This window comes from Salvia miltiorrhiza, chromosome 8 (assembly GCF_028751815.1).
Source record: "Salvia miltiorrhiza cultivar Shanhuang (shh) chromosome 8, IMPLAD_Smil_shh, whole genome shotgun sequence".
NCBI lineage: Eukaryota > Viridiplantae > Streptophyta > Magnoliopsida > Lamiales > Lamiaceae > Salvia > Salvia miltiorrhiza.
Window position 1 is genome coordinate 33,530,190 of NC_080394.1, and position 8,732 is coordinate 33,538,921.

Consider the following 8,732-nt stretch of genomic DNA (forward strand, 5'->3'; position numbering starts at 1 on the left):
CCCATGTGATGCTTGTGCGCAAGGCAAGTTAGTCATTAGACCTTCATATACGAAGGTTAATACGAATCTCCATCTTTCTTAGAAGGAATTCAAGGAGACATTTGTGGACCTATACATCCACCTTGTGGACCTTTTCGATACTTTATGGTATTGATTGATGCTTCTTCTAGATGGTCACATGTATGCTTGCTTTCTACTAGAAATGCAGCATTTGCTAGACTACTTGCTCAAATCATAAAATTAAGAGCTCAATTCCCAGACAATTCAATTAAAAGAATTCGTCTTGATAATGCTGGTAAGTTTACATCTCAAGCATTTGATAACTATTGTATGGCTATTGGAATTGAGATTGAACATCCAGTAGCTCATGTCCATACTCAAAATGGTTTAGCGGAATCATTTATTAAACGTCTTCAAATTATTTCTAGACCATTACTTATGAAATCAAAACTCCCAACTACTGCTTGGGGTCATGCCATATTACATGCTGCAACATTAATTCGACTAAGGCCATAAGCCAATCATGAATACTCCCCAATGCAGATTATTTTTGGCCGAGAACCTGATGTTTCTCACTTACGAATTTTTGGTTGCGCGGTTCAAGTCCCAATTGCACCCCCACAACGAACAAAAATGGGTCCCCAACGAAGACTTGAGATATATGTTGGATTTGATTCACCATCGATTATAAGGTATCTAGAACCTTTAACGGGTGATTTATTTACTGCACGTTTTGCAGACTGTCATTTTGATGAAATGACATTTCCAACATTAGGAGGAATAAATCTACATCCAGAAAAGTACAAGGAAATCTCTTGGAATGAGAAAAACTTATCACATTTTGATTCTAGAACAAATCAATGTGAACAAGAAATTGAAAAGATCATTTATTTGCAAAAGATTGCAAATCAAATTCCTGATGCTTTTGTAGATACAAGAAAAGTGACACAATCTCACATACATGCTGCAAATACTCCAGCTAAAATTGATGTCCCTGAAGGACAAATAGCTTTGGCAGCAAATGAGTCCAAAATTCGTCAAAAACGTGGTTGACCAGTTGGTTCCAAAGATTCTATGCCTAGAAAAAGAAAGGGGCAAGATGGAAACCAAACAATGACGAAAACGTCTAATCAATCAAATGAAAGTGATGTAATTCCTGAAGAATTACAAGTATCTGAAAATCATGAGATCTCAATAAATTATTTATATTCAAATCAGATACTAGAGAGAGAAAATATCATCGTTGATGATATATTTGCCTTTCATATAGTTCTTCAAGTTTTAAATGACGATACTGAACCAAAATTTGTTGCACAATGCAAACAGAGACTTGATTGGCCAAAGTGGAAAGAAGCTATAGAAAGGGAATTAAATTCCTGTGATAACCGAAAAGTATTTGGGCCTATATCCTTAACTCCGGAATCTAAAATCCATGTTGGATATAGATGGATTTTTGTTAGAAAGAGAAACGAGAAAAATGAAGTTACGAGATATAGAGCAAGACTCGTAGCACAAGGTTTCTCACAAAAATCAGGAATTGATTATGAGGAAACATACTCTCCAGTAATGGACGCTATTAGTTTTAGATTTTTGATTAGTCTGGCTGTGTCACAAAGGCTTGATATGCGCCTTATGGATGTAGTGACTGCTTATCTATATGGGTCATTAGATAATGACATATACATGAAAATTCCCGAAGGATTTAAAATGCCTGAAGGATTGCAGTCAAAACCCAAAAGCATGTATTCAATTAAACTGCAAAAATCGTTGTATGGGTTGAAACAGTCAGGTCGTACGTGGTACAATAGACTGAGCGAGTATCTTTTGAAAGAAGGATACAAGAATAATGATATCTGCCCTTGTGTTTTCATTAAGAAAACCGAAAGTGGATTTGCAATCATAGCAGTTTATGTTGATGATTTAAATTTAATTGGGACTCATGAAAAGCTTAATAAAACTGCTGAATATTTGAAGAAAGAATTTGAGATGAAAGATTTGGGAAAGACAAAGTTTTGTCTTAGTTTGCAAATGGAACGTATCCGTGGAGGAACGTTTATCCATCAATCCACATATACAGAAAAAGTGTTAAAACGCTTCTATATGGATAATGCACATCCATTAGCATCACCAATGATCGTTAGATCTCTTGATACTAAGAAAGATCCATTTCGACCAATTGAAGAGGGTGAAACGATACTTGGTCCTGAAGTACCATATCTAAGTGCAATTGGAGCGTTGACTTATATGGCTAATAATACTAGATCGGATATAGCTTTTTCTGTTAATCTTCTAGCAAGATTTAGCTCTGGACCCACTTTGAGACATTGGAATGGTGTTAAGCACATTCTACGTTATCTAAAGGATACCATTGACCTTGGATTATATTATCAAGAAAATTCTGATAATACTCTAGTGGGGTATTCGGATGCAGGATTTTTATCCGATCCACATGAAGCTAAGTCACAAACTGGATATGTTTTCACATGTGGTGGAACTGCAATATCATGGAAGTCTGTGAAGCAAACCTTGACTGTAACATCCTCAAATCATTCTGAAATCATTGCAATCTACGAAACAAGTCGAGAATGTGTATGGTTGAAAAATGTGACGAGTCATATCCAAGAGTCATACAATAGTTATCAAATGCTTGAGATGTAAACTAGGAATTAGTAGGATTTAGGAAATATAGAAAATTAGGAATTACCGATTAAAATTGAATAATTTCAATTAACCCCCGCCCACCCAGCCCTAGTTCGTCTCTCTCCCTCACGATTCACGACTCTACCCACAGTCCGGTAGTCCCCACCCACCTTTACTTCGTCCGCCGCCGCATCATCCGCGTTTCGCCGCCTCCTCGTCCGCGGACGTCTGTCTGCGCCAGGTTCGCCGCTTCGTCCACGCCTCGTCTGCGCCAGGTTCTCACTTCGTCGGCTGCTTCATCTGCGCTCGTCTGCCACCGCCCACCGGTCACCATTCGCCACCGCTGCCCGCCTTTAGAGCCTCTATCGCCAGTTCGCCACCGATTTTACAACCCTATTTAGAGGTGAGTATTGGGTTCTGAACTTGTTTCCATCTTTGTCAGTTTGTGTTTGTTTCCATCTCTCAACTTGTTAGTTTCCATCTTCACCACAACTCATGTAATTACCAACTGCAATTTCATATTAAAATCGATTTTACTAATGATTGTAAATAGATTTGAGATATTAAAATCATTGTCTGTGCTGCTGTTCATAGTGAATTGTAACCGAGGAATCGAAAGCTGTGGTTGAAACTATGTGAAGTATATTGAAAAACTGGTTCTTGGTTTAATTCATAAGAGAAATGAGAGATGCATAAGCCGCCATTGTTTCGAGCTCTTATGATTTCTTTGAAGTAGCTGAAAATGGAGCAAATGCAGAGTATAGGAAATTAGGAATAGTGTGAATGAAAAGAGTAGAGTGACTTTCCCAAGATCTTAGAAGAGAATATGTAAATCTTTAATCAATCGAAATAAGGAAAATTTGAGAAATAAAAAATGCAAAACCATAAAGCTGTTGGATTGATCTTTATTCGTCACAGGTTTTATGGATAATCGATGAAATAGAAAGGATATTTTCAATTTCTTTTGTGAAATGCGGGACAAAATACCCTCTCGCAGGACGAAATACCCTCCAACGGGACCAAAAACCCGCAAAATTACAATAAAAACAACATTCCGCAGCGGGTATCCGCTGCGGGCAAGAGGGTCGGGTGAGGGTAGGGATTTCAGTGAATTTTGTCCCGCGGGTACCCGCATTTTGTGGGTAGGGTACCCGCGGGTACCCGAATTTACAGCCATAGAGACGATCACGTTAAAAGGTTTTAATTCATCAACTTTTATATATTCATTTTTATAATAATTACTTCCTTCGCCTCATTGTAAACGTTCCATTACTTTTGAACACAAAAATTAAAAAATATATAAAAAAATAGATAAATTAGATTGATAAAAATTATTTAAATATTAAATATAGAGAAAAAATATATTGTCAAAAGGATTGAGACATTTGTCATGGGACATCCAATTATGAAAAGTGAGACATTTGTAATGAGACGGAGAAAGTACTTTATAATTCGTCGAACATCAACAAAATATTACTTTACATTATAAATTAAATATTATAAAAAAAATAATTTTATTTTTTGATAGGATCTATCATGTGAAAACGTTAATCGTGATGAAGTATGACAATAAATTAAAAGGATGAGTGATGAGGAGTAAAGTATGTATGATCGGGGAGCAGAGCTGGAGCCTGGCAGAGAAGGATTACCCCAAATCAATGTCTTTCAAGGCATTCTTACCCAGCGAGGGCTTTGGCGAGCGACCAATGGTATTTCTCCTAAGTGAGCGGGCAACGCTGGAGGTCACAATTGAGCAGGGATATTACAGCACTGGAGGTCATGGCTGAGCAAAGATATTACAACGTTGCATAACAGACAAAATCCGACAAACTGCTGACACACTCGACGACTACTTGCATAGGGCTATTCCATTAGCTAAATCAAAGCATGTACAATGACGTTAAAAGACCCGTCTACCCTTCTCCTGTGTCTCTATAAATAGGAGTTCCTTCCCTTATTGTAAACTTCGGTAACATGAAGTATACAACATTTTCTCTTTATCTCTGGTCATCTATTTAAGTCTGTCGTCGATAATCTCACTACAGGTGAAACACCCAACTCTAATCCTTAATACTCCCTCCGTCCCCAAAATAAGTTCCTCTTTGGGGACGGCACGAGTTTTAAGAAAAAGTGGTAAAATGTATTGATAGTGGAGAAAAATATGTTATAATTAGTATTGGGAGTGATGAAAAGGTGAAAAAATGTTATAATTAATATTGGGAGTGATGAAAAAGTGAAAAGTAAAAATAAATAAAGTATTATTAGTGGTGGGGTAGTTGTCCAAAAATAGAAAGAAAGAAAGAGGAATTTATTTGAGGGACGTCCCAAAAAGGAAAAAGATGAACTTATTTCAGGGACGGAGGGAGTATATATTTAACGAACTCATCAATGAGGCTAATATAATTAAGCCATTTACATTCGTATAAATATATGTACTCATACTCATTTCAAACACAATTAAAAAGTGATTTTATAACTCCTTTTAGTCTTAAATTTGTATATAACATTACTAAGTATCTAAACTCATTTGAATGTGTAAATATAATTGTTAGTTAAATATTTGTTGCAATAACAACCCAAACATTTTTAAGCAAATGATCAATAATCTATTAGTAACAAAAAATACTACAATTAACACAATGTAAATGAAGTATTAACAGTAAACCAAGTATCGTAATTCTCAGTGACTGATAAGCGAAAATGCTATGAATAATTTCAATGAATTCTAACGCAATATCCAGGCAACAGAAATATGGTGGAGAATAAAAACTAGATTCAACAAAGAACAAATGAATTCAAAGAAATAAACCAAATGAGAAAAGGCACTAACCCTATGAAATGTATTATCCTTAATTAAATATATGCATTTAATTTATTGACTCAATTATCAATTTTAATCCAATCTTGATGAAAGATCATTATCCTATTCATAATTTTCTTTAACGAACAACTATGAAAGTAGATTAATAATTTTTTTTTATCACATTTTAGTCTCAAGATAATAAATTAACTCCAAATAACTCATAAGGAATAACTTCCTATAGCCCACTTATTACATTCAAATCTCAAGGTAAAACTATATCATGCATTTCTGAATCAACTGAACAATTATTATATTCAAGCCTTAAACTGAACAACTTGACATACAAATTATTGATCAGGAAATTCACAAGAAATCAAGCACCAGGAATTATGAATCACAAATTGGAGGGCGTATTAATATCAATAAATCAAATACATATATTCAATTAACTACATACAAACCCTAGAATCAGAAAATAAACTAGTTAGGCATAACGAAATAGATTAAAAAAATGTAATTAAAAAGAAAGCTATTCAAAAGAATGGATTAAATAAAACTCTGAATAAAAATAGCATGAACAACTTGAATATTCAATCTTACAAGTTATGATCCAACTTCTTGAAAATTAGAAAGCAATAAAATTCTGCGTCTGGGAATAAGAAAATATGAATGCAAAACCCTTAAATAGGTCAACAATGAGACCTATTTATAGACACAAAGAAAAATCCAGTCCAAAAATCCGAAAATACAGAAGACATTGCAAAAATAGAGGGAAAAGAAATAGGATGGCGGCGACCTTGGCTCTGATTGCCGGGCAGGTCACCAAGCAACAACTCATATATCGCCGAGCTCCTCGCCGATATGCCCAAAATCAGACAAGGATCTCGGCGACCTCCATGGCGGTTGCTGGACTCACCCTTTATCCGCATCTTTCTTTTGACGCATCTTGTTCTTTTCGAGTTCGTTTCCTCAATTCTTGAGCCTGAAACTCTTCAAACTCGAAGCTCGGACCTTCATTATCAACGTTGTGTTTCTAAAACACTCAAACTTGTACCAAAGCTACACACAAACGTAATATCACAAAAGAATATGAAACTCATAACAAATGATATACAATCAAGTATACTCCTAACACTTCAAGCAATAATATACCGATAAAAACAATATAAAATGAGTGTTTATCAATAAACAGTACTCCCTCCGTCCACCAAAAGTATGTCACATTGGCTTTAGCACGGATTTTAAGAATTGTGGTAAGTGTTTGTTGAATGTTTGTAAGTGAAATATGGGTCCCACATTTTTTGTGAGTGTAATAGTAGAAAGTGTTTGTGGGGCATATTTTAAAAAAGGGATAATTGCATGAAAAAACACCAACTTTGATCAAAATCCAAATTTAACGCAAACTTAAGATTTTCCAATTTAATACACCAACTTCCAATCCTGTCCAAATTTGACACGGCTCAATGTTCTAAAATGCGAAAAATGACCCCTTTTTGAAACTAATTACACAAAGACCCACTTATGTTTTAATTTGGGATATCCTAGCCCAAAAAACTTTATATCCTTATGATGTTTCTTCTAATTATGGTTTGAATGGTATATCGGTTGGAAACTTTCCTCGTACCCGATAGATTACTTTGTAATCTGGGTCTGGACTGTGAGACAATGCCACGTACCTTCAAACAAAAAGATGAGCAAAAGATCCTAATCGAAAATGGTATCAGAGCGGGTTTTTATAGAGGAATTATATAATTTTTAGTTTATTTTATTATTAACCCATGTGGGAGGAGACTCCATTAAAAGTTTATGGATCCGGACGAATGTCCGAGATGTGTACACTACAGGAACTCTCTCCAAAATCTGGAGATAGAAACCAGTCACTTTTTAAGTAACCTCAGGTGGAACAATCGAGTCCTCGTTACCAATATACGACGAGGAGGAGATATCGAGCTAATTCGCGATATTATCGCGAGTATTCAATTCTATCATGAGCACCTCATGAGAATGGCGGCAGCCAGAACAAGGATTGAACAACGCATGGAGGAGGTCCATCAATCCCACGATTGATGGAACAAAAAGACAAGACGGGAATAGTTTATCCGAGCTACCACAAGATCGAGCCAGACTCTTCCGACAACGTCAACTTGCGGGAGATTCAGAAAACGGTGGAATATTACGGCAACAAGCTGTATGAACTACCGATGGAGATAAGCAGAATATCACTCAAACAAGAGGAAATTCTTACCCTCTTGCGTGATATCCAGAAAAGAATGGAGGAAATCGAAAGGAGAAAACCATGTTCCGGGAAAATGCGGAAGCAATGGTCTAACGACCCGACGAATTCCCCTATATTTGATGCAGCACCCAAGGAGTTGCAGCCGAAGGATATAATCCAAATCATGAAAGGCAAATATCATGAATAGCCTTGACAGAATTGGATTAGAAGATCTACAGGAGTTAGCAGAATCTTTTGCTAACCTCAACATGGTTGATCTAAAGATGAACCAAGGAGATGAGGTGCCCAAACCTGAGCACCAAGAAGAAAGTTCGTCAAAGAAGGGTGGGGCTTCAGATGATGCCAGCCATTACCAGCGAACTAAAAGACGCAGGCCACAGATGCGGGATACTCCTGTAGGAAAGGCCACACTCGAACCAATCCATCCCTATGGATTGATTCTCAACATCGACGAAGCCAGCTTCAAAGATTGGGAGGATCTGATCGATGAATGGGCTTCATCATTGAATATCGTAGTCACCACTATAGAGTACGATAAAAAGGAGTTTGCCAAAATCTTCGAAGCAAGTCTGGCAGGAATGGCAAAACAATACTGGGATAAAATCGACATCTCAGCAAGGGAAGAACTGTTTACTAGCACAAAACCTTATGACATCATTAAGGAGGCTACTAAGCAGATTAAAATCCATTTCTTGGGAATGGGTTTTTTCGAAGGTTCTGCAGAGGAGAAACGCAAGAAATATCATCAGGCACTCTATAATCTAAGATTAGTGGTGCTGGAGCCAAAAGCTCTTGATGAATTTCTACGTCTTTATACTCTATATGTTCATATGGGGGTAGTTGATGCTCAAACCGCCAAGGACCTCTTTTTTACAAAGTTCCCAAGTCCATGGAGGGAAATGCTCATCAACGAGTACGTGTCACCAGGAGAATATCCACTTGATAGTGCATCAAGAAGGATGTCCTATGTTCACAAGAAGCTGTCCGAATGGTGCCAAAAGGCGGCGGACCTGAGAAATCTCAAGAGATTGAGGAAGCTCAACAAGAAATCTC

At 36.7% G+C, this 8,732-nt stretch overlaps 1 long non-coding RNA gene across 1 annotated transcript; it reads left to right on the forward strand.

Moving 5' to 3' along the window:
• Positions 1 to 2,699: 2,699 nt before the first annotated feature.
• LOC130997828 (uncharacterized) lies at positions 2,700 to 4,640 on the forward strand. Its single transcript, XR_009093225.1, has 2 exons — positions 2,700 to 3,043; positions 4,169 to 4,640. It is a non-coding gene; the product is annotated as an uncharacterized LOC130997828 (long non-coding RNA).
• The last annotated feature ends 4,092 nt before the right edge of the window (positions 4,641 to 8,732 follow it).